Below are 25,565 nucleotides of genomic sequence, written 5' to 3'. Positions count from 1 at the left end.
TCCACATACACAGACCTTACATCTTCCACAAAAATCAACTTAAAATGGATAACAGACTTAAAGGTAAAGCATGAAACTAGAAAACTCCTGGAAAATAACATGGGAAAAAATTTAGATGACCAGGGACTTGGCAATGTCTTTTCACATATGACAGCAAAAACACAATTCATGAAACAAAAATAAAATGGTAAGCTGGAGTCTGTTAAGATTTTAAAAATTCTGTTCTGTAAAAGATACTAGCAAAAAAATAAAAAGCCAAGTCACAGTCTGGAAAAAATACATGAAGTAAAAAAAATGACAGAGTAGAAAAGAGACACAGAAGCACAATCACTAAGTTAAATCATTTTAACTTAATCACAATCATTAAGTTAAAACAAACAAACAAAAAAAAAAACTTGGGCTTCCCTGGTGGCTCAGACGGTAAAGAATCTGCCTGCAATGCAGAAGACCCAGGTTCAATCCCTGGTTTGGGAAGATCGTTTAGAGAAGGGAATTGCTACCCACTCCAATATTCTTGCCTGGAGAATTCCATGGACAGAGGAGCCTGGAGGGCTAAGACCATGGGGTCACAAAGAGTCGGACACAACCGAGCAACTAACAGTTGACTTAGAAAGCACACTGACCGCACAGGACCATTGCTCTCAAAACAGTACTCCTCACCATCACTGTTTTGCCAGCACTCCAAGGCCCTGAGAATACAGCAGTGTGAATGGATGTGGAGAGAAACAATGCAGGAACAACTGTGAAGATGGAAAGACCTGAATGAGAGCAGAGGAATGTGCCCCAGGACAGCTGTGCAGGAATGTACTCCACCAAGAACAAACCTCTCTTCCCGGGGCATCACCTGTAGCTCTATGCCCGAGAGGAGATGACTTTGGCATAAGATATCAAAGATATATATAAGATATTATAAGATATAAGATATCACACCCTCCTTTCGTACCAAAGACACCATAAGAATAAAACAAGGAAGTAATATCATCTGAGGCAGGTCGGCCAGGACCCTAGGAACCCTCTCCTCCCTAACAGGCAGTCCCCTCTGAATGTGAGGGAGCAGACTGCACCAAGGCAAAACCTGGTACAAGAGAAGTAGTTCCAGCCTCAGTATTCTCTCCCAGTTCAGACAGTGGACTGGACACCCCCAAGCCTGCAGTTGAGGAGCACTTCACTAAAGTAAGGTATCAGATACAGGCATGAAAGAGAAACACAATACAAGGGACAGAATTGGGAAGTGGGTTTTAGAACAAGCCTTCTCTAATGTTATGCTGATAATCCAGCATGACGTTAATCTTCTACGTGCCTATAAAGGTTAGTAAAAACAGAAATGAACATTATATTAACACGTACCAGACCCCTGTTTTACCTCTTTCCACACTCCCAACAGCTCCAGGAGGTTCAGCAGTTTGCCCAAGGGCACTCACATATAGGCAGACCTGTATGTGAAATCTCCCTATGGAGGCCAGGGCTCCCACAACAGGCCTGACATAGGCCCTCAGGGACAGGAAATGCCCAAAGACATATATACTTGAGGTTGCAGATTTGGGGGAGAAAGAACAGGGCTCTCGTTGAGAAGTGGTGAATCTGTGTGAAGAATCCAGGAGACCTCACAGCTACTTCTGTGCATGTTTATAACGTTTTCATAAAGCAAAATTTAAAATAAAACTTAAGCCTGGACGTCTTACCACCCTCTTCTCGTTCTCTCACCCCCAGTAATTCAGGGAGTCAGCCCACCAGTCCCCTATGGCCTGAACGAAGTTTCCTGCCCTGTGGGCTCCACTCCAAGCTGCTGGAAGAGCCCCAGCACCAGAGGAGGAGTCAGACAACTTCGGGAGGAGTCTCAGATGTGAGACAAGGGTGCCCCACGCAAACGCGAGGTGTCTGACTCCCACCCGGCCCTTCCAACTCCCCCAGGAGCCTGTGGGGCCCGAGGCCGCTGACCCAAGTTCCCCCCACCACCATCGTCAATCAAGGTAAGTCTGAGTGTCTGCCTCATGCGAGTCCTCCCCTGAAAACCTAGGTCCTTAGGGCCAAACGGCACCTCCATCACCAGGTAGGAATCATCCAGCCGCGCTCCCCAGTTAACACCAAGGAAGAAAGTCCAAGGCACGCGTTCAGCAATGGGGACGTTTGCTCTGGACAAAGGGTTCTTGTGTCCCCCAAGCCACCCGCACCAGTCTCGACCCCTCAGGAAGGGCGCTGAGTACCGAGCACCGCTGGACACTGAGCCACCCGGGACCTCTGCCAACAGCTCCTCTGAGGTGGACTGCGCCTGATCCCGGGCGGGGGGGGGAGGGGGGGGGGGAAATCAAACCTCAAAGAACCCGCGGACAGGGCATACCAAACCTGCCCGCCCTCTCCTGGAGTCTCTATCCCTCGGACTCAGCAGCCAGAGGCGGGATAGCTCACCACAAGCGCTGACAGACTGTCATCACGTCCAAAAATACGACAGCGCGGCTCGGAAGTACGCTACCCACAAAACCTCGGGGCGGGGACTACAATACCCAAAGTTCCCCGGGGTGCGAGAGCGCACAACCCTAAACGCTCCAGAGCTCAAGACCGCGCTCAGTGAGCTAGAGGCGCGGGACTACACTACCCACAATGCCCCCCCCGGGGGGGGGGCATGCCTCCCAACTGGACCTGGTTCTTCATTTGTAGCACTCACTCAAGTTTCAGAATTACAGTCACTTGGGCCCTGGGAGAAATTGTGAAAAACTAGACAAGAGCTTCCTGGTGGCTCAGGCGGTAAAGAATCCGCCTGCAATGCGGGAGACCTGAGTTCGATTCCAGGGTTGGGAAGATCCCCTGGAAAATGGCATGGCATCCCACTCCAGTATTCTGGTCTGGAGAATCTACAAGGATTGAGGAGCCTGGCACGCTACAGTCCATGAGGTCGCATAGAGTCAGACACAACTGAACGCTTAGCACAGCACACACATTTACAGAGTAGACAAGATGTGGGGGTGGTGGCTGGTGCCTTTGTGGTGGAGTGTGTGTTTCGCATTTATGAGATCCGTGTTTTAATCCCTGGCACCTCCATCTTCATGGGGTTTCCCAGGTGGCGCTAGTGGTAAAGAACCCTCTGTCAGTGCAGGTTAGATGTAAGAGGCGTGCGTTTCATCCCTAGGTTGGGAAGATTCCCTGGAGAAGGGCACGGGGCAACCTACTCCAGTATTCTTGCCTGGAGAATTCCATGGACAGAGGAGCCTGGCGGGCTGCAGTCCCTAGGGTCGCACAGAGTTCGTCTGACTTAAGTGGTTTAGCACAATTAAAGTCAAAGTGACTTTCAGGTAGATGAGAAGGGCTGTTCACTAAAATCTTCCTTTTTTAACTTTGTTTTTTTAAACTAAGGGTCCTGTCAGGTTTTAGTCACCTGGATGTGTACCTGTCCTTCATACTACAGATTCGCCAGAATGTTTTTATATTTTAATAACAGCATGTAATGAATGTACTTCTAAAATATGCCAAAAGTCTTGGCATTTTTCCTTTTTTAAACAGGAAAATTCTAAAGTTTATTAATAAAATAATGATTAGAAGAAAACGAAGAAAAACTAAGCCTGCACAGACATTTAAAGCTATAAAAACTAAAATTAAAATTATTTTACTAATACAAAAAAATCTCTTGATTAGATGTAACAGAGTAGGAAGCTTAAAAACATTTTGAAGTATTTATAAACAGACATACTCTTTTTCTAGAAATTTGACAAAAATGTTTTCAAATTACTTCCTATTTACTCAATACTCAAAATGAAGTAATGGGAACCAGATTTAACCTCTTGCCTAAAACAACTTTAAAAAGAATGAAATATGTGAAATGACACTTCTGAAGACATTGGACAAAAGACAATGAAGAGCAATGGACCCTGAGAAATGGGTAAGGAGCCAGATGAGCTTTAAGAAATTTCAGGTCACAGGACAGAAAAAGGAAGTCAGAGTGGAGGAACTTTTTTCTCAAGTATCAGTTGAGTGCCTACCAACATGCAGGAGTGAAACTCCCAGGAAAGAAACTGAAAAAGATAAGTGGAAAATGCCTGAGCACACATAAGACCAGGAATAGTGAATGCCCGTACCTGCCAGACAGAGTGGAAATCTTCATATTCACATGGCGAGGAATCAAAGTACTCACAAGGATTTTTGCCTCAATACAGGGGCAAAATTAGGCCAAAATACTTGATTGAGAAAATCTTTATGTTAAATTTAGGGGAGAAGTATGTAAAATATGTTTCAGAAATCTTAATAGCCACTTTCATTTTTATATGAATCCTATAGGCAGAAATATACATATTCTTAAATAAAATCTCAAAGAAGGCTAAATTCAAGGCTTTCCATAAAATGAGCAGTAACTTTAAAATAATTCAATTAAAAGAGCATTTACATATATTTCAACACCTCAAGTAATTTGATATTTATTTGGATGACTATATTGATGATATTTATTAAAAAGTGGTGGTAAATACCAGTCAGAATGGGCATCATCAGAAAGTCTACAAACAATAAATGCTGGAGAGGGTGTGGAGAAAAGGGAATGCTCTTGCACTGTTGGTAGGAATGTAAATTGATACAGTCACTATGGAAGATGTTATGGAGATTCCTTAAAAAACTAGGAATTAAACCACCATGTGACCCAGCAATCCCACTCCTAGGCATATACCCTGAGGAAACCAAAACTGAAAAAGACACATGTATCCCACTGTTCACTGCAGCACTATTTATAATAGCTAGAACATGGAAGCAACCTAGATGTCCATCAAAAGATGAATGAATAAAGAAGTTGTAATACAGATATACAATGGAATATTACTCAGCATAAAAAGGAACACATTTGAGTCAGTTCTGATGAGGTGGATGAACACAGAACCTATTATACAGAGTGAAGTGAGTCAGAAAGAAAAAAATAAATATGTATTTATAATAATATTACATTATTTTATAATATTAATATTATATTATAGAATGATATATTATTTATAATATTATAAATATTATTATCTAGAATATGAGTATTCTAATGCATATATACAGAATCTAGAAAAATGATACTGAAGAATTTATTTACAGGGCAGCAATGGAGAAACAGACATAGAGAATAGACTTATGGACATGGGGAGAGGGGAGGAGAGGGTGAGATATATGGAAAGAGTAACATGGAAACTTACATTACCAACTGTAAAATAGAAGGCCAACGGGAATTTACTGTATGGCTCAGGAAACTCAAACAGGGGCTCTGTATCAATCTAAAGGGGTGGGATGGGGCGGGAGATGGGAGAGAGGTTCAAAAGGGAGGGGATAAATGTATACTTACTGCTGATTCATGTTGAGGTTTGACAGAAAACAACAAAATTCTGTAAAGCAATTATCCTTCAATAACAAAACGAATTTTAAAAAAAGAACAAAAATGGTGGTAAATAATAAAACCCAATTTCCTCTATTATTAGCATTTTTATATAAAACTGTAATGTGACAGTAATGCAAGTCACCTAAATGGTACTAAAGGGAAAGTCAATAAAGTAACCAGAGGGGAGAGAGGGAGGAAAATTTTTCAGGTGATTTCAAATCAGTTTGGTAAGCTTGAGAAAAATAGCTATTTGGGGAAGAGGAGAGTGAAAAAGTTGGCTTAACGCTCAACATTCAGAAAACTAAGATCATGGCATCTGGTCCCATCATGTCATGGGAAATAGATGGGGAGACAGTGGAAAGTGTCAGACTTTACTTTTCTGGGCTCCAAAATCACTGCAGATAGTGATTGCAGCCATGAAATTAAAAGACGCTTACTCCTTGGAAGAAAAGTTATGACCAACCTAGATAGCATACTAAAAAGCAGAGACATTACTTTGTCAACAAAGGTCCGTCTAGTCAAGGCTATGTTTTTTCCAGTAGTCATGTATGGATGTGAGAGTTGGACTGTGAAGAAAGTTGAGCGCTGAAAAATTGATGCTTTTGAACTTCAACACTGTGGTGTTGGAGAAGACTCTTGAGGGTCCCTTGTACTGCAAGGAGATCCAACCAGTCCATTCTAAAGGAGATCAGTCCTGGGTGTTCATTGGAAGGACTGATGCTGAAGCTGAAACTCCAGTACTTTGGCCACTTCATGTGAAGAGTTGACTCATTGGAAAAGACCCTGATGCTGGGAGGGATTGGGGGCAGGAGGAGAAGGGGACGACAGAGGATGAGATGGCTGGATGTCATCACCGACTCAATGGACATGAGTTTGAGTGAACTCCGGGAGTTTGTGATGGACAGGGAGGCCTGGCGTGCTGCGATTCATGGGGTCCCAAAGAGTTGGACATGACTGAGCAATTGAACTGAACTGAACTGAAGCTAGCTCACAAAACAAATATAAAGCTTTAACACCTGAGAATTAGTGTTACAAATTTGTTAAACAGAACTTTACTATCTACCCACAGTAATGTGTTTTTGACCCGTTGACTGATAAAGTAAGGCATATTTGAATTATTTTCCTGTGATTAATAATAGCAACTAATGATCTTTTTTTCTCACTAGTAGGGTCTTCTCACAAGTCACAATGCAAGGTTAGGTTAAGTAGAAATGCCGAAATTAAATTACCTTTGCCAAGATGACTTCTTGGAGAAAGTTTTTAATTGGATACTATCTTGATTAATAAATCCACTGAGAACACACTGCCATGTACCAGCATGTTGGAAAAGAAACAATCTTTGTAAATTGAAAAAAATAAGAGAGATATCAGAGATCTAATGTGAAATGTAAATTATTTTGAAAACCATTGTGTGGTATGGAAGGTCTTCACATGCATTACACTAAAGCAGTGACCATCAAAAAACGAACGCCTCAAGGCAACAGTGCCAGGACAAGTATGTTCATACTCCTTGGTGGATATCTCTCATCTGTCTGGACTGAAATCCAGCTGAAGTGACTGAGTCTCCTGTTTAGAGAGAAAAGGACATTTCTGCAAACATTATTGGTGGCTTAAGCTTTGAAGGGGCTTCCCTCATAGATCAGTTGGTAAAAATCTGCCTGCAATGAAGGATGCCAGGGTTCGATTCCTGGGTCGGGAAGATCCTCTAGAGAAGGAAATGGCAACCCACTCCAGTATCCTCACCTGGAGAATCCCATGGACAGAGCCTGGCAGGCTACAGTCCATGGGTTCGCAAGAGTCGGACACAACTTAGTGATTAAACCACCACCAAGCTTTGAAACCACAGAAGAAAATTTACAAGCTACTCTAAGCCACGGGGAAAACTTACAGACTGTGTGGTATGAGGGATCCTGTCAGCAAAGGATCAAGAGTATCTGGTTTTGTAACTTTTTCATCCATAACTGAGGTTGATCCTGCTGTGGCTGCAAAATCTCATTCAACTGATGAACAAGTGAGTTAGCCATAATGAGCCATAGCCAAAGAGGAATCTGGAAAATTTGGCACTGTGAAGAAGCTGTTTCTTGGTGGAATTAAAGAAGATACTAAGGAACATCAGCTTAGACATTATGGCAAGGAGTATGGAAAAGCTGATGTCATTTGAGATAATTACTGTTAGGTAGTTTGGAAAGAAAGGAGGCATTGTGTTTATTATTTTCTTTTTTCTTTTTTGACTGCACAACTATCATTCTGCTCAATACCAGAAAAATAAATAACCCAATCAAAAAGTGGGCAGAACAAAGCAATCTTGAGAAATAAGAACTGAGCTAGAGACATCGACCTTCCTGACTTCAGACTATACTACAAAGCTATAGTCATCAAGACAGTATGGTACTGGCACAAAAACAGAAATATAGACCAATGGAACAAGACAGACAGTCCAGAGATAAACCCACGTACTTAGAACTTTGGCCACCTGACACAAAGAACTGGCTCACTGGAAAAGATCCGGATGCTGGGAAAGACTGAAGGCCAGAAGAGAAGGGGACAACAGAGGATGAGATGGCTGGATGGCCAACTCATTGAGTTGGATCACCAACTCAATGGACATGAGTTTGAGCAAGTTCTGGGAGTTGGTGATGGACAGGGAGGCCTGGCGTGCTGCAGTCCATGGGGTCGCAAGGAGTTGGACAGGACTGAGCGACTGAACTGAACTGATCATCCCTGGTGTTTCCAAATCCTAGAGCACTGTAAGAGCCTTCTCTTCTGGAACTTTGGACTCTTGGAAGGTTGGTGCCTTTTCTCTCACTAGGATGATGAAGGCACTCCAGGACCAGAAGCATTTAACTTCTGTGCCTTTGGTGCCAGCACAAGGCCTGGCCTGTGGGTGCTCAGGATGCTATTTGATAGCATAACCACGAGATGGCAGCATGGCTCTATTTCCTCGAGGTCACATCCCACTAGATCTGTCCTATCTAATATTAGGGTCCTTGAACTGTGGTTAGTCCTAATTAAGATTATTGTACATGTAAAATATACATGGGAGTTTGAAGACTTAGTATGAAAAAAGAACAACTTATCTCATTAATAAATGTTTTTATATTGGTTACATGTTGAAACAATATTTTAGGTCCATGCTAAGTTGCTTCAGTCATGTCCAACTGACTCTGCAACTCCATGGACCATAGCCCACCAAGCTCCTCTGACCATGGGATTCTTCAGGCAAGAATAGCAGAGTGGGTTGCCATTTCCTCCTCCAGGGCATCTTCCCAACCCAGGGATTGAATCTGTGTCTCTTAAGTCTCCTGTATACTAATTTAAATAAATACATTAAAATTTTCCTATTTTTCATTCTTTTTAATGTGACTACTAGAAAATTTAAACTTACACGTGATTTATATTTCTACTGGACAGTGCTGTGCTAAACCCTCTGTAAAACCTCCCAACAGAACTGGCACAGAGTCAAGATCCTGGTGCCTCTGCCTATGCCCTAAGATGGAGAGACACATGGCACATGGATATCACATTACCATCACAGAAGACTCGGTCCCAAAGATCCAGGCCACAGTAAGGCCTTGAGAGCAACAAAGAGCTTCTATGACCATCCTGACTGTTCTCCCCTCCACTGGATCTTATAAGGAATCCATGTGGGAGAAGGCAGACCTCATCCAGCATTAGCAGTACTAGACAATATACAGCCCTTCACCTGTATTCTCTCACTGACCCCTCATGTTAAACCAATTTCAATGAAGAAACAGGATCAGAGAAGTGGAGGGACCTGCTTGAATCCTGCAGCCGTGACTCTTCAGAGTTGTAATCAGACGCAAAGAGATGCAGACTCCTCTGAAGAAGAAAATGTCAACCCACTCCAGTATTCTTGCCTGGGAAATCTCATGAACAGAGGAGCCTGGCCTGCTACAGTTCATGGTGTCACAAAGAGTTGGAAACGACTGAGCAACTAACACTACACCACTACTATTAGATGCAGACTCTGTCTTCCTCTGTGTCACACTGCTATCCTCATGAGCACATTGAGGCCTCAAAGAAAAAGGAACTATATGCACACTAGTGTACTGGAAATCTGGACTGCCAGTCATCTCTGTTCTGTTCATGGATTGCCTGTGTGTCCTTGAAGGCAAACACTGAGTGCCCTACCCCTCAGGTGATGCCCACACACTGGGCAAGTGGAAGACAGCTGGCTTGTGTCCTCAGACATACTATCTGTGAATGGTTAGTGCTGGTGAGAAGACTGTCCCAAGGGAAGACCAGGAAATAAGACTGTTGGGGGCTGCCTTCATGCCAGACCTTGTGCTATGACTATCTCACTTATTCCACATACTCCCCCTCCGATGTATGCCTGCCTGCTAAGTTGCTTCAGTCACGCCCAACTCTCTGTGACCCCACCAACTGCAGCCCATCAGTCTCCTCTGTCCATGGGATTCTCCAGGCAAGAATACTGGAGTGGGTTGCCATGCCCTCCTCCAGGGGTTTTTCCCGACCCAGGGATCGAACCCAAGTGTCTTATGTCTCCTGCATTGGCAGGCAGATTCTTTACCACTAGCACCACCTGGGAAGTCCAAGAGAGCTCTGGGACATTAAATGCACCATCACTTGCATTATGGGGGTTCCAGAATGAGGAGAGAAAGGACCAGAGAAAAAATATTTGAAGAGATAATAGCTGAAAACTTTCCTAACATGGGAAAAGAAATAGTCGACCAACTCCAAGAGGCAGAGTGTCCCAGGCAGAATAAGCCCAAGGAGAAACACACCAAGACACGTAATAATCAAACTGACAACAATTAAAGACAAATATAAAATATTAAAAGCAACAAGGGAAAAATGACAACATAAAAGGGAACCCCCAGAAGGTTATCAGCTGATTTCTCAACAGAAACTCTATAAACCAAAAGGGAATGTGGCATGATATATTTAAAGTGATGAAAGGGAAGTGCGTACAACCAAGAATACTCTTTGCAGCAAGACTCTCGTTCACATCTGACAGAGAAATCAAAAGCTTTCCAGACAAGCAAAAGTTAAGAGAATTCAGCACCACCAAACCAGCTTTACAAGAACTACTAAAGGAACTGCTCTACAAAGGAAACACAACAGAAGGAGAAGACCTACACAAAATAAACCCAAAACAATTAAGAAAATGGTAAGAAGATCATACATACTGATAATTACTTCAAATGTAAATGGATTAAACGCACCAACCAAAAGACATAGACTGGCTGGGTGGATGAAGAAAATATGTGCATGTATGCACTTCCACTTACCATATCACTCTACTTAACCCCCAAACTGTATATAGTTAATTTATATTGTTAGGTTAACCATGTTGCCATAGTGGCTTGCAACTGTAATTATCTTTTATTCTCTGGCTATTGATTGTGAAAACTTATAAACATCTTTTACTACTGTGATTATGTAACTATTATTCACTTAATATTACTGTATCATGATTGGTCAACAGAAAATAACACAATTCTATTTCACTAAAGCTACCATTTAATAGAAAAACATGTAATCAGTCTTTAAAATCAAGAGGCATATCAGAATTATCTTGGAAATTTTTGAAGAATACAAATGCCCAAATATTGCTTTTTTCCTCCAAAGCTCCAGATGTGTTTCTAATGAGCAGCCATGTTTAGAAACAACTGGACTATATGATGATCTTTTACTTTTATCTAGTTTTTTTCACTTTTTCTATTTCATATTCAGTCCTCCCATTTGTTTCTAATTTCTCTTTTTTGTTGTTGTTCTTTCTCAATACTTTATCAAGCAGAGTAGAAAATCTTTTGTATACATACACGTAAATAGTATGTGTAATACGTGCATTTCAGAAAACTTATGAATTTTTGCCTGGTGGCTCAGATGATGAAATATCTGCCTGCAATGCAGAACTGGGTTCAATCCCTGGGTCAGGAAGATCCCCTGGAGAAGGAAATGGCAACCCATTCCAATATTCTTGCCTGGAGAATTCCATGGACAGAGGAGCCTGGCAGGCTATACAGCCCATGGGGTCACAAAGACTGAGACATGACTGAGCGACCAACACTTCCCCTTTTTACTTTTTTCCCATGAAATTTTGCCTAGCTAAAAAAAATTATGACATTTTGATTCCACTTGTTTGACTTGGCATGAATAGAATGCTAGATTTCTAATTCATATTCACTCAAAACTTTCATATAGTTCCATGTATTTCAGCATCTAGTACTACTGCTAAAAGTCAAGAAAATTTCTAGTGATTTTTAAAACACTGAAGAAGGTTCGAAACTTCTAATCCCAATTCTGAGACTATAAAGTAATACTATGTTGTAAAAAAAAAAAACAGGAAATTAACATGTGATACAGTATTATTAACTAAACTACAGATTCTGTTCAAATTTCACAAAACTTTGTGCTAGTGTCTACTATTTGTTCTTATACCTTAAGGTTCCACATTGTATTTAGTTGCACTGAGAAGCTTCAGCTGCATGTGACAAATTCTGGTGAATTCTTTTTTCATTTTTATTCTGTTACAAATGTTTTCTAATTTTCCACATTATGGCTTCTTAGACCCATCATTTAAAAGTGAGCATTTAATTTAAAATACATGAGGTTTATTTTTAATATCTCTGATATTAATTTCTCATTTTGATATTAATTTCTTATCTAAATGCTTTCTTTTCTGCAATCAACCTCTGCATTTTTTCAGTCTTCTAACTTTACTGAGGTTTTCAGTGGCTAAGACAAAGATCTCTCTTGGTAAATGTCACATTGCACTTGAAAATATATGGATTATTTTCAAGTATCTTTTGATATTGATTTCTAACATAATTCCACAGTGATAACAAGACTTTGTATGATAAGAGAACAGATTTTGTATGATTTCAATACCTTTAGACCATGAAAATTTTTCACCTTGTTTTACATCCTTGGATATGTTCCAGTGTCTCCAAGTTCAGAGGAACTTGAATAGAATCTGTATCTTACTGTCATGTAAAAGTTGTATAAATCTTAATTATGTTGAATTCATTCATGGGGCTTTTTAGATATATTCAACTTTTCTATCTATTCAATTAATTTTTGAGAGTTTGATATTAGAACCCTAATTAAAAATCTTAATTTAGCGACCTAAAAAATAATTGCAATATAGTGAAACTATATGTAACGTTGTTCTGTATTTTCCAAGTCTCCTATAAATGTGTTATTGATCTTTTTTAATTTAAAACATAAAAAAGAATGAGCAAAAACAGCAGCAACAACTAAAAAACTCCTGAAAGCAGTCTGAATAAAACAATGAATGTTGGAAATAGTGAAAAGAAAAATGACTGATGTAATCAGAAGATAACAGAATTACATCATTAAAGTGATGAAAGACAAAAATTGCCAAGTTAAAATTCTGTATCCAGCGAAAACAGCATTCAAAAATGAAGGAAAAATAAAGAAGAGAAATGGTAACAGGAAGAAATTCAATTCTGCAGGAAGAAAATCTAAAAACAGTGGAGTAAAATCTTTTTGAAAGAGTGCTATGTCAGTTGGCTCTTTCAAGGAAGCAAATGACAAGATAGAGTTAAGAATGTGAGAGGTTTATCAAGGGTGTTGTCTATGGAAGATAAGACAAGGGGTCTGAATATTGCAGAGGAATCCTTCAGAGTACAGTGTAAATTGAACATCTGAGAAAGGAATGCAGAAGGAAGCAGGATTTGGCAGGGAGGTATACTAAAACTTCAATCCAACACAGAGCTCCATGGCAAAGCAAGCCTATTAAAAGAGCACTGTTCGTGGTGAAATGGCCACACTCTGGCAAACCTGCCATTCGTATCACTTGCTGGGGACTGCCTGAGGACTCACTGGCCTCAGTTCTCAAACTGAGGGAGATTCTGAAGGCGCTGTAACTGGAGGCTCTCAGGAAACTGTGCGCCTCCCAACTAGTGAGTTTTTTTCTTAAAGGGAGCTCTGAGCAGTACACTGCCATGGGTGCCTCAAATGTTTAAAGTAAAAATTAAAATACAATGTGGGGGGTTTAGCATACAGAAAAGTAAGATACACTTCAACAGAGCACAGAGTACAGATAGCAATTGGAAGTACACTGTTGTAAAGTTCTTACGTTACTCGTGAACTATCTTAAAGGTAGACAATGATGAGTTACAGATATGTATCTCCAGAGCTACTGCTGTTGCTGCTTAGTCGCTTCAATCCTGTCTGACTCTATGCAACCCTATGGAATGCATGCAGCCTGCCAGGCTCCTCTGTGCATGGGATTCTCTAGGCAAGAGTACTGGAGTGGGTTGCTATAGCCTCCTCCAGGGGATCTTCCCAACCCAGGGATCAAACCCATCACAGGCAGATTCTTTACCTCGGAGTCACCAGGGAAACCCCTATCTCCAGAGCAGTGATTTCTAAATGTTTAGATTTCAGGACTTCTTTAAACACTTAAAAAATATTGAAGACACCAACAAATTTCTATTTAGTGGGTTGAATGTATGAAAATTTATATTAGAAATTAAAACAGAAAAAAGATTTATTTTAAAATAATAATCTTATGTTATGATAAATAGCATTTTATAAAAACATAACTGTTTTTCAAAACAAGAGAAATGGGGGAAAGAGTGCTATTGTTTATATGTTTTTTGCAAATCTCTTTAATGTCTGACTTTTTAGAAGACAAATAGATTCTCCTATCTGGTCTACGGCCATACCACCCTGAACGCGCCCGATCTCATCTATCTGTGTACTCATTCAGTTTATGGTGATACACTTTTCCAGTCGAGGTGTATGAAGAAAATCCAGCCTCATATCAATACACAGGATCTACTTTGACACCACACCAAAATTCAACAACTGGTCGCTTCCTAAAGGTTATTTGCAATGTGGAATCTAAATACCTATCAATTTCTCATACCATTACATTAAAATCCTTACATACTGAATAAATCTTTTATCCATAGATTATGCATGTTACATCATGCATTTTGTCACTAGGAAAATACTGGTTCACTGAGATATGCAGGTCTTGCAAATAGTAACACTTTCCACTACATAGTATCAAAAATATCATTAATATCACCACTGATCCCATTAAGAAAAATTTTAAATATTGGGAAACTCTCACTAGAATTTACAATTATAAATCCACTTAGAATTTTAAATTTTATCATTGGTCACAAACACTGTCATAACTAGCTGGATCATTTGGTTTCTGAGAGAATGTGTACCAATACCCAGGTCTGAATAGTTATAGTTTATCTATCAGTAGTGTTTAAAAGGAAAAGTGGTTTCCCATGAAAAAAATCAGCTACTTCAGGTCATAAATTCAAACAATTACTCAAATGCATTTGTATACTTCCTATTTCATCACACAGAATATTAAAGTCATTACTAAAAAGTCAAGATTTACATAAAATTAATAAATTTTACTTCATCAAAGAGAATCTTAAGTGACACTGACTTTTTAAAAAACCTTTGAGTGTGTCACAGTAAAGAAACACTACCAGGACATTGGTGCCACTGCCTTAATTCATGCTAAATGGACAAACAGTTTTACTTACTGCTTGTGCACCAAGAGGCTAATGGTCTCCTGTTCAATAGTCATACTTTCACCTAAGTTGACTGTTCTTATTCCAGCATATCATTCCCAGCTGCCACTTGTAAGCCATATCCCCTCTGCTTCAATTTCTCCGTAGAAGACACATTCCAGAAAATTTTACCTGCCTGCATGGGTGGAATAAAGGAACTCTAGGTTGGGCCATGCTGTGTTCGTATCTTTAAAATCTGTCCTCATTTCTCCCTCATATTTCATGGTGCTGGTATTTCCAACTCATCTCCTTTTCTAGCCAACTCATATAATGAAAGGTCAGGGTACACTGGGGTCAAGGTCAGAACTGATACTCCATGTCTGACAACCTGTTGGTCAGCTTAAGAGCCACTGAAGGGCCATTATGTGCATATGGCCTGTACTCACACATAACCCTCCTCTGCTTTTTGTGACTTCGGGCCTGAGGTGGATGCTGTGGCACATCACCGAGATCCCTCATTAGGAAGGAAGAATCGTTACCCCAGCTGCTGGGAGTGCAGCTGGCAGGGAACACTCAGCTGTCAGCCCTGTCTGGTGACTGCCTCAGCTGTAGAGAGCCAGTTCACACAAGATACACTGCCTTCAGACAGTGAAAGCAACCAACAAATGCCCAATCAAGAAAAAGCAACACTCAAATAGCAGGAGAATTTGTAGCCTTCTTACCCACACTCATCCCACTTTCTCCCAGGTGTGGCATGGCTGAGAGGAAGTAACCCAATTCCCAGTCTCTCCCTCAGGCTAGAAGAACTAGTCTGTGGGATGCCCAAGGAACTAATTTCTGTCTCAGCCGACTCAGCTCCAGTGGGGAACAACAGCACAGCTCAGATATGATTGGCAGAAGTCACTGAAAGAAGTGGAAGGCACAACAGTACATGAAACCTGCAGGGGAAATCACTGACCCATGGAGACCTGAGGCAAGAATTACAGGCGAAGGAATATAATAGAACATGAAAGGCCCTGAGAAGCAGGTGTTCAGAGAAGTTAGCACATTTAACAGCAGCCATAAATTCTGGGGAAACTGAGGCAGGGGAAATGCACACATATGGCCCAAGTAAGATGATATCCAGGAAAAACCTAAGATGTTAGCTTCCTCCCAAATAGATCCCAAGGCTGAGGACATACCTGGTCAATTACTGAAGGTAATACACGCTTGTTTGCAAAGACAGGGGAGGTAGCTGTTTTCTCATGTTCCCAATTTTCAACAAAAGAGCATAAAGCAGACACAGAAACAAGAAAAAGGGTCTATTTGAAGGAACAAAATAAATTTCCAAAAACCATCCTTGAATAAATACAAGCAGCAGACTTGCCATACAACATCTTTTTTTTAACATGTACTTCTTCTTTATTGACTATGCTAAAGCCTTTGACTTTGACTACACATCTTTAAAACAATTTAAATATGCAAGAAAGCTAAAAGAAAACTTGGACAAAGAACTAAAGGAAATCAGGAAAATAATGTATGAGCAATCAAGAATATCGACAAAGAGAGATGGTGTAGAAAGGAGCAAAAAAAATTCTGGAGGTGACAATAAAATATCTGAATTGGAAAATTCACTGAAGGGATTCAATAGCAACCAAAGAAGCAGCATCAGTAAACTTGAAGACAGGTCATTTCAAATTACTGAGTCTGAGGATCAAGAAGAAAAAAATGAAGGAAAGTGAATAGAATCCAAGGGATTTATAGATTATGCCATCTATAAATATATGAATATACCATCTAGAAATGCCATCAAAAGGAAAAATATGTATAATTATGAGTCCCCGAAGATGAGAGAGAAAAAAGGAAAGAAAGATTATTTGAAGAAACGATGCCTGATACTTCTCAAATTTGAGGAAAGACAAAGATCTCTGAATTCAAGTTCAGCCAATTCCAAGCAGGATAAATCTAAAGTGACCCAAATCAAGATGTATAGTGAAAAAACCAAACATAAAAAGAGAATCTTGAAGTCAGCAAAAGACAAGCTACTCCTCATATGTAAGGGATCCCAGGAGGCAATGAAATTATACATTTAAAGAGCTGGAAAAAAAAAAGCCTGTCAACTGAGAATTTAATATCTGGCAAAACTGTTCTTCAAGAATAAAGGAGAAATTAAGACATTCCCAGATAAAAAGCTGAGGGAGTTCATTACAACTAGATCTGCCCCGTAAGAAATATTCAAAGAAGTGCTTCAAGTTGAAATGGAGACTTAAAATTGTCAAATTCCTAGAATTAAACACAGGGGAAAATATCTCTGACATCAGTCTTTGCAATGATTTTCTTTTTGATATGATACCAAAAGCACAAGTAATGAAAGCAAAACTCAACAAGTGGGACTACATACATCAAACTAGAAAGCTTGTGCAAAAGAGACAATAACAAAATGAAAAGGTAACCTTCAGATGGGGAAAAAAAAAAACAATTTTGCCAACCATCTATCTCATCTATCTCATACCAGGTTATTGTTCAGTTGCTAAGTCATGTCTGACACTTTTTGAACCCATGAAATGCCGCATGTCAGACTTCTCTGTCCTTCTCCGAGTTTGCTCAAACTCATGTCCATTGTCCTGATGATGCCATACGACCATCTCATTCTCTGTCACCCCCTTCTCCTCCTGCCCTCAATCTTTCCCAGCATCAGGGTCTTTTCCAATGAGTTGGCTCTTAACGCCAGGTGGCCAAAGTATTGAAGCTTCACCTTCAGTCTTTCCAATGGAAGATTCAGGATTGATTTCCTTTAGGACTGGTTTGATCTCCTTGCAGTCAAAGGGACTCTCAAGAGTTGTCTCCAGTATCACAGTTCAAAAGCATCAATTCTTTGACGTTCAGCCTTTTTTATGGTCCAACTCTCACATCCATAAGACTCCTGGAAAAATCATAGCTTTGACTATAAACACCTTTGTTGGCAAAGTAATGTCCCTGCTTTTTAATATGCTGTCTAGGTTTGTCATAGCTTTCCTGCCAAGGAGCAAGTGTGTTTTAATTTTGTGGCTGCAGTCACCATCCGCAGTGATTTTGGAGCCCAAGAAAATAAAATCTGTCACTGTTTCCACTATTTCCCCATCTATTTGCCAAGAAGGGATGGGAATAGATACCATGATCTTTGTTTTTTCAATGTTGAGTTTTAAGCCAGCTTTTTCACTCTCCTCTTTCACTTTCATCAAGAGGCTCTTTAGTTTTTCGGTTTCTGTCATTAGAGTGGTATCATCTGCATATGTGAGATTGTTGATATTTCTGCTGGCACTCTTTGATTCCAGCTTGTGGTTCATCCAGCTTGGCATTTAGCATGATTTACTCTGCATATAAGTTAAAGACGTGTGACAATATACAGCCTTGACATACTCCCTTCCCAATTTTGAACCAGTCTGTCAAACTAAACCAGCAACAGTTCTAACTGTTGCTTCTTGTCCTGCATACAGGTTTCTCAGGAGACAGAAAAACCTGTCATTCTGGTATTTCCATCTGTTTAAGAATTTTTCAGTTTGTTATAACCCATTAAGGGGTTAATATTCAAACTATATACAGAACTCCTTCAACTCAACAGCAAAAAGCAAATAATTCTACTTAAAAATGGACAGAGGACTCCAACAGACATTCTTCTAAAGAAGACATACAAATTGCCAACAAGCACACCAACAGATGCTCCACATCCCCAATCATCAGGAAAATTTAGATTAAAACCACAATGAGATATCTCACACCTGTTAGGATGGTTACTATCAAAGTTAAAAATTAAAATATCAAGATAACAAAATGCTGATGAGAATGTGTTAGGTTGAAATTTTAGCTACTAATTATGTACCCATGGTATCTTAGAAAATATGCTCTGTAATTATTTCATTCATCAAATGATCTCGATGAGGTAGACTATTATTATTCCTATCAAATAGGTTAGAGAGATGACAGACCATGCTAAGACTTAGCTTCAGTGACTACTTTTCTGAACCAAGAGTCTCTTCTGGAAGATCATGATGACTGTATGTGATGTGCCCTAAAGCTGTGTGTGTGTGTGTATGTGTGTGCCCCCTCAGCTGTGTGACCCCAGGGACTGTGGCCTGCCAGTCTCCTGTCCATGGGATTTTTCAGGCAAGAATACAGGATTGGGTTGCCATGACCTCCTCCCTCCTCGCATCGCCAGCATTGACAGTCAGATTCTTTACCACTGAGACACCTGGGAAGCCCCCCAAAGGTATATGTGCATTTAATTTAGGTGTGAGTTTGTGCGCTTTTACTTGAACTACTGACGAGTTATTCAGGATAGCTTTGGAGATATATATATATATAACACACATAAGAAATTTTCTTCTTCTCTAGTTGCTGTGGCTAAGGCTTCCAATACTATGTTGGGAGAGAACTGCTGTGACCATTCAAAACCATAAAATGTTAACATTTTTTTTTTCAATTTCTGAATGTCAAAATGCTCCCATTTCTCACAGAAAACTTTAATTATTTTTATTTAAAGCAGTTTTAATAGTCTATCAAACTCAGGATTCTTCCCATTTTCACTGAGGGTGATCTGTTTCCAAGGTGCTGACATCTCAGCACCAGCAAGTGGTTTCTGGTCCACATGTTGTCTTAACTTGGTCCTTGCACACTGCCACTTCTAAAACCTAGGTTTCTGAAACGTGGTCTTTGATATTATAGACTTTGCCCATAGCATGTCCGGAGAAGGCAATAGCACCCCACTCCAGTACTCTTGCCTGGAAAATCCCATGGATGTGGAGGAGCCTAGTAGGCTGCAGTCCATGGGGTCGCTAAGAGTCGGACACAACTGAACAACTTCACTTTCACTTTCATGCACTGGAGAAGGCAATGGCAACCCACTCCAGTGTTTTTGCTTGGAGAATCTCAGGGACGGGGGAACCTGGTGGGCTGCCGTCTATGGGGTCGTACAGAGTAGGATACGACTGAAGCGACTTAGCAGCAGCAGCAGCAGCAGCAGCATAGCATGTCATGCTCCTGTTCAGGGTCCTACCATGGTCTCCAGATACCAGAGATCCAGTCTCTGCCATCCTTACCCAGCCACAAAGCTCCTTCCCAGTTGATGGTCTGGTTGAAAGAGTGAACACCTTCACTCCTCTTTCAGACTGACACATACTTATGGGCTTTCCTTTGACTTCTCTGTAACAGCATATTCACTCACTCACCGTGGGATAGTTCATTCTCACAGAACTAGAGGCATGGAGATGGGCAAATGGACACTGGCTCAACAGGCTCAAGGATGTCAGAATTTTGGGTTGGCAATGACCTCCCTCCTTCCCTGTCATCTCAAGGTGTCTAGAGTAGCTCTGGTCATCACACAATCACATTCAAACTTGAGCAGCAGGGTCCAATACAAGGCAGTTTCTCCTCCAGAAAAGTTCCTCTTATGAAACCCTCTCCCCCTCCACCACCACTCCTTACATCTGATTGGTCAGCTCTGGTCAAAGTCTACCCATACACCAAGAGGTAGGGAACCTTTCCTGAGAAAGAATCCATACTTCAGTAACTTCTGAGGTTCTCCTGCAAGTCATTTGGGTAAGTCTTCCACAGCACCCCTCCAACCCTCACTGATGAGTTTATCAGGCTGTACAGTCTTCCTTACAGGTCTCCTAGCTACGCTGTGGGGAAAGGGAAATTTGCAACCTCCTGATCCTGGATCCCCACTCCAATCCATTTATGGAATTCCACCATACCCATCCCAGAGCACTAACCACAGGGACCATTTCTCCAGCACTCGCCGAAGTCTGACTGCAGCCCATTCCCTCCTTATTGTCTAGTTGCTAAGTCATGTCCGACTCTTTGCAAACCCGTGGACTGCAGCACACCAGGCTTTCCTTGGTTCACCATAACCTGGAGTCTGTTCAAACGCATATTCATTGAGTCGGTGATGCTATCCATCCATCTCATCCTATCACCATTCCCTCCTTACCTGCTGGTAAACCTCTTTGGGTGCAAAGTTTATTATCTATTTTCTTCTGCTGTTGCCATTATGCAACTCATTATTAGTCCTCCAGGTTTAGCTTTGGACAAGTTTATGCAAAATTACAAAGTCATTTTAAATACTTGCTTCCGGCATTAAATTTCCCACAGGCAATTTTGGCACTCAAAGCCAAATTTGTCCCGTGGTCATTGCCGAGTTATGTACGTACCATGGTGCACTAACCTAAGCCTTTTAACCTAATTATAATGGTGGAAGAACTTCAAAGGCAACACAAAAACATGCGTTATTAAATGTACTGCTGGAGTTAGGATGTCAATAGTGGGCAAGTGGGGTGGCAACAAGGTGACATAGGGCATTATGTGAACTTTACTTCCTGCTCAATTTTGCTGTGAATGTAAAGCTACTTTAAATAAGCTTAAGGAAGGAAAAAAAAAAACCTTTTTATTAGTTCTAGTTTTGTACCAGGCCCAGTGGTACGAGTATATATATTGTAGGGTCCTTGCTGGTCCCTAACCAGCTCTCACCTGAAAGTCCCTTCTGACTGAACCTTTCCATTTCTACTGAAACTTCTCTTCAAACCTGTAAGTCAGAGGTGCAACAGAACCCATTAGTCTGTCAAGTTTTTTTCCTAATTCCCTCTGCTGTACCTGCTCAGTCTGAAAATTGGCCTGTTAAGTAACTTTCCAGCCTTCCTTGCAACCAGAGTAGCGTATTGCAGCACCAACTGATGACTCACAAAGGAGTCACTACTTGGTGTCACTGGAACACTCTTCAAATGGGTCTGGTGGTTGAAATGTTCTTGCCTTTCCTCTTACATCTTCCTGCCTGGAAGAGGGGTGATGGTGTTAATAAAAGTCATTGTGACAAAGAGACCTTAAGAATGGAAACCATGTGTTAGAGTTCAAACACATCTTTCTAGAAAAGCTAGAAAGAATCTAGGCAGCAATCACGAAGCTTCCATAATAGCACTGGGTAACCATCACACTTACTTGAAATGCAAATTTATCTAAGCTACTGATGGTAACAGCAGTTCAATTACTCCACCCATAGATTTTCTTACAGAAAAAATATCCTTACACCAAAATAAAATTTTAAGTTATGAATCCCAAGAAATACAGCAAAATTTTATATGAATCCCAAGAAGTTAATACACCTGCTTCCCTCAGGTAGGTCAATAGCCAAACTTTTTTAGTTGATTTTCAATATTGTGTAAGCTTCAGGTATACACCAGTGATTTATGTATTTTTTCATAGGTTGTAAGATAGCGAATATACTTCCCTGCATTATACAGTAAACCTTTATTGGATTATGTATTTTATGTATAGTTTGTATATTAATCCCATACTCCCTAACGTATCTCTAGTCACCATCCCCCAACTTCCTCTCTGGAATAATCTATAATTAAAATTTGAGTGTTATGTTGATTCATTTGTATTATGTTTTAGTTTTCACATGTATCAGTGGTATCCTATCTGACTTCACCTTAGCTTTCTATTCATGTTGCTGCACATGGCAATCTCAATTTCTAATGCTGAGTAATATTCCATTCTGTCTGCATACACACACCTTAAATCATGTCCTTGCTATTGTAAACAGTGCTGCTTTGAACACTACAGGGCTTGTACCTTTTTCTATTAGTTTTTCCTCCCCCAGATATATGTCCAGGAGTGGGACTGCTGGATCCACAATGTAGCAGTTTTTAGTTTAAGAACCTCCATACTGTTCTCCACAGAGGATGAAGCAATTAACATCATCACCACCAATGTAGGCTTCCTTTTCTCCATAACTTCTCTACCATCTATTATTTGTAGACTTTTTGCTTATAGCCATTTTGACTTATGTGAGGGGATACCCAATTTTGGTTTTTAATTTCTCCATGTTGAACACTTTCCATGTGCCTTTTCAATCATCAAGCTTTTCTGAAGGCACTACGTCCACTCCCCAGGAGCCCCCCTCCCACCCCCAGCTCACCTCCCACCAAGATCCCAACCACAGAATGCAAAATAGGAAGCACAAAAAAGAACAATCTGGAAAATCAAGTTTGATGGGATGGGGGAAAAACATAGGTTGGCTGGTGTGGCCCAAACATTTTAATAATAAGATGGTTAAAGACCATTTAGAATACCTTTATAAGCAAAACTAGGGAAATTGTGAAATATTAAAATCAATTTACAGAGGAAATTAAAGCCCCAATTGGTCAGAGGTGTGGAACATGCTTACTCCTCCTGACCTTGCTACCAATCTATCATTCTCTTAAGAGTTGGAAAATAGGATGGGAAACTTCACTGACCCTATAGTCTTTTAAACACTTCAAGTGTTCAAATCTCTTGAAAAAGTTTTAAGTTGCTCCCCAGTATGGTAAGTGTTTGAACTAGGCTGGAGACATAAGGAGGGATAATGAGCAAGGTAGTGTCTACTTTAGAAGACTCACTAGAATGAGAATTATTTCAAGAAAGCAGAATGTCCTAAGCAGATGTAATTACTACAAAGACAAAAGTATTTCCAAAAATGAAAGAGTAGGGTATAGCACATGACACCACCCTTACGGCACAAAGTGAAGAGGAACTAAAAAGCCTCTTGACGAAAGTGAAAGAGGATAGTGAAAAAGTTGGCTTAAAGCTTAACATTCAGAAAACTAAGATCATGGCATCTGTTCCCATCACCTCAAGGGAAATAAACAGGGAAACAGTATCAAGACTTTTATTTTGGGGGGCTCCAAAATCACTACAGATGGTGACTGCAGCCATGAAATTAAAAGACGATTACTCTTTGGAAGGAAAGTTATGACCAACCTGGATAGCATATTAAAAAGCAGAGACATCACTTTGCCAACAAAGGTCCATCTGGTCAAGGCTATGGCTTTTCCAGTGGTCATGTATGGATGTGAGAGTTGGACTGTGAAGAAAGCTAAGCACCAAAAAATTGATGCTTTTGAATTGTGGTGTTGAAGACTCTTTAGAGTGCCTTGGACTGCAAGGAGATCCAACCAGTACTTCCTAAAGGAAATCAGTCCTGGGTGTTCATTGGAAGGACTGATGCTGAAGCTGAAACTCCAGTACTTTGGCCACCTCATGTGAAGAGTTGATTCATTGGAAAAGACCCTGATGCTGGGAGGGATTGGGGGCAGGAGAAGGGGACGACAGAGGATGAGATGGCTGGATGTCATCACCGACTCAATGGACATGAGTTTGAGTGAACTCCAGGAGTTGGTGATGGACAGGGAGGCCTGGTGTGCTGCGATTCATGGGGTTGCAAAGAGTCAGACACGACTGAGCGACTGAACTGAACTGAGGGTGCACCTGGAGTTAACTTCACTAATACACACATATGAATAGCAGACTCAGCAAATTACTGCAAAGAAAAAAATTAAGTACTTTAACAGACTTTAAATCTAAATACAAATAAAAAATTGCATCTAATTCTGAAAGGATGATGATGGTTAAGAATGATTTAAAAGCACAAGTTTTAGAAGTATTATTTTTATTAGAAAGATATTTAATAAAATATGTATATAGCTTATAACCTTTCATTTTTGTTGACCTTCCAATCCTTGCACATATTAAATAGATTCAATCACAGGATTATATACCAGAATGGGTGCTCAAAGCAATGATGGATTCCCACACTATGCAATACCATCCCTAAGAAGTGCTTCAAATTTGAAGTCCAGAAAACAAAAAAAAAAAACTAGCAATGCATAAATACAGTGTAGACTATTTCAAAAGTTTCATTAAATGCCTTCTGGATAGAGTTACAGAGGGGGCTACGGCTGGCAGTGTCTTGAGCAGAAAAGGGAACATGACCAAAAACAAAACTATGTTTTCCCAAACTTTTCAGCAACCCCAAAGTGAGATTACATGAGCAACTATACTTCAGATCCTCAGTAGTTGGAAGTTGGTGTAATGCTGCTGTTTATAAATCACTAAAGAAAGCACTGCTTCTTTGGTATGCCAGCAATGTGTTCATTCGTGAGAAACTCCAGAAAGAACTGTTTACACCAAAGCAAGGTACCAAGGAAACCGGTTACCGTGGTATAATAAGGCCCTAAGAAAGGCAGCAGGTCGTATAGTTACCTCCTTGTGGGCAAAATCCCTGCCCTAAAACTATGCAACCTACTACCTCTTCCTAGGAACCCATTTTTTTTCTTGCTGGTCTTCTACTTAGTAGATGGACTTCAAATTAACCTGTTAAATTAGGCCATATTTTGGGGGGTTTATTTCAAATTAAAACCAATTAGACTTCATTCACTGATAGCTTTTAAAGTTACTGGCCAGAATTCCCTGGCAGTCCAGTAGTTAGGACTCCATGCTTTCACTGTCGAAAGCCCAGGTTCAATCACTGGTGGGGAAACTAAAATCCCTCAGGCTATACAGTCAAAAAAAAAAAAAAGTTGGCACCACAGACTTTTCAAAACATTTAACAGAGTACTAAAATTTAAATATAATTTCATAAACTCTCCACCTCTTTTGATAAACTAGAAAATTAGATGATAGTATGTATAAATCCTCCTCACCACTGTCAAGTGAAGCAAATTTACAGTCTGTCCCCTTTAGATGCTGTCTCCTAGTTACAACTGGTCACTTCTAGACCCAGGTTATTTGGGGTTTTGACCCTTGAGTAAACAGAAGCAAATTCTGATCATCAGGTTTTTGTCACCATCAAAAACAAGCTTTCAGAGACTGTCGCACTGCCATAAGGTACTTTTAAATGTTTTAAAAAACGTAGTACTCAACCATTTGATTCAATTGCTAGGCTTGACTAAAAAGGGTATGAAATG

The 25,565-nt window shown here is 40.4% G+C and overlaps 1 protein-coding gene across 3 annotated transcripts in view; it reads right to left on the bottom strand.

Annotated features, from left to right (window-relative positions):
* The window catches only part of ZNF169 (zinc finger protein 169), an 86,344-nt gene that overhangs the window by 49,838 nt on the left and 10,941 nt on the right, over nucleotides 1-25,565 (bottom strand). Inside the window, exon 1 of one of the 3 annotated variants that reach the window (XR_010664596.1) lies at nucleotides 2,407-2,482. The exons of 1 other annotated variant lie outside the window; for it this stretch is intronic. The gene's annotated coding sequence lies outside the window, so the exon portion shown is untranslated. Of the gene's footprint in view, nucleotides 1-2,406; nucleotides 2,483-25,565 lie in introns of those variants that run through there. One more of the 3 variants, XM_065946882.1, reaches the window with a different exon arrangement.

Source organism: Muntiacus reevesi, chromosome 10 (assembly GCF_963930625.1).
Source record: "Muntiacus reevesi chromosome 10, mMunRee1.1, whole genome shotgun sequence".
In the NCBI taxonomy this organism is placed as follows: Eukaryota; Metazoa; Chordata; class Mammalia; order Artiodactyla; family Cervidae; genus Muntiacus; species Muntiacus reevesi.
Note: the sequence above shows the minus strand (reverse complement) of the source record. Positions and strands in the feature narration are given on the sequence as shown.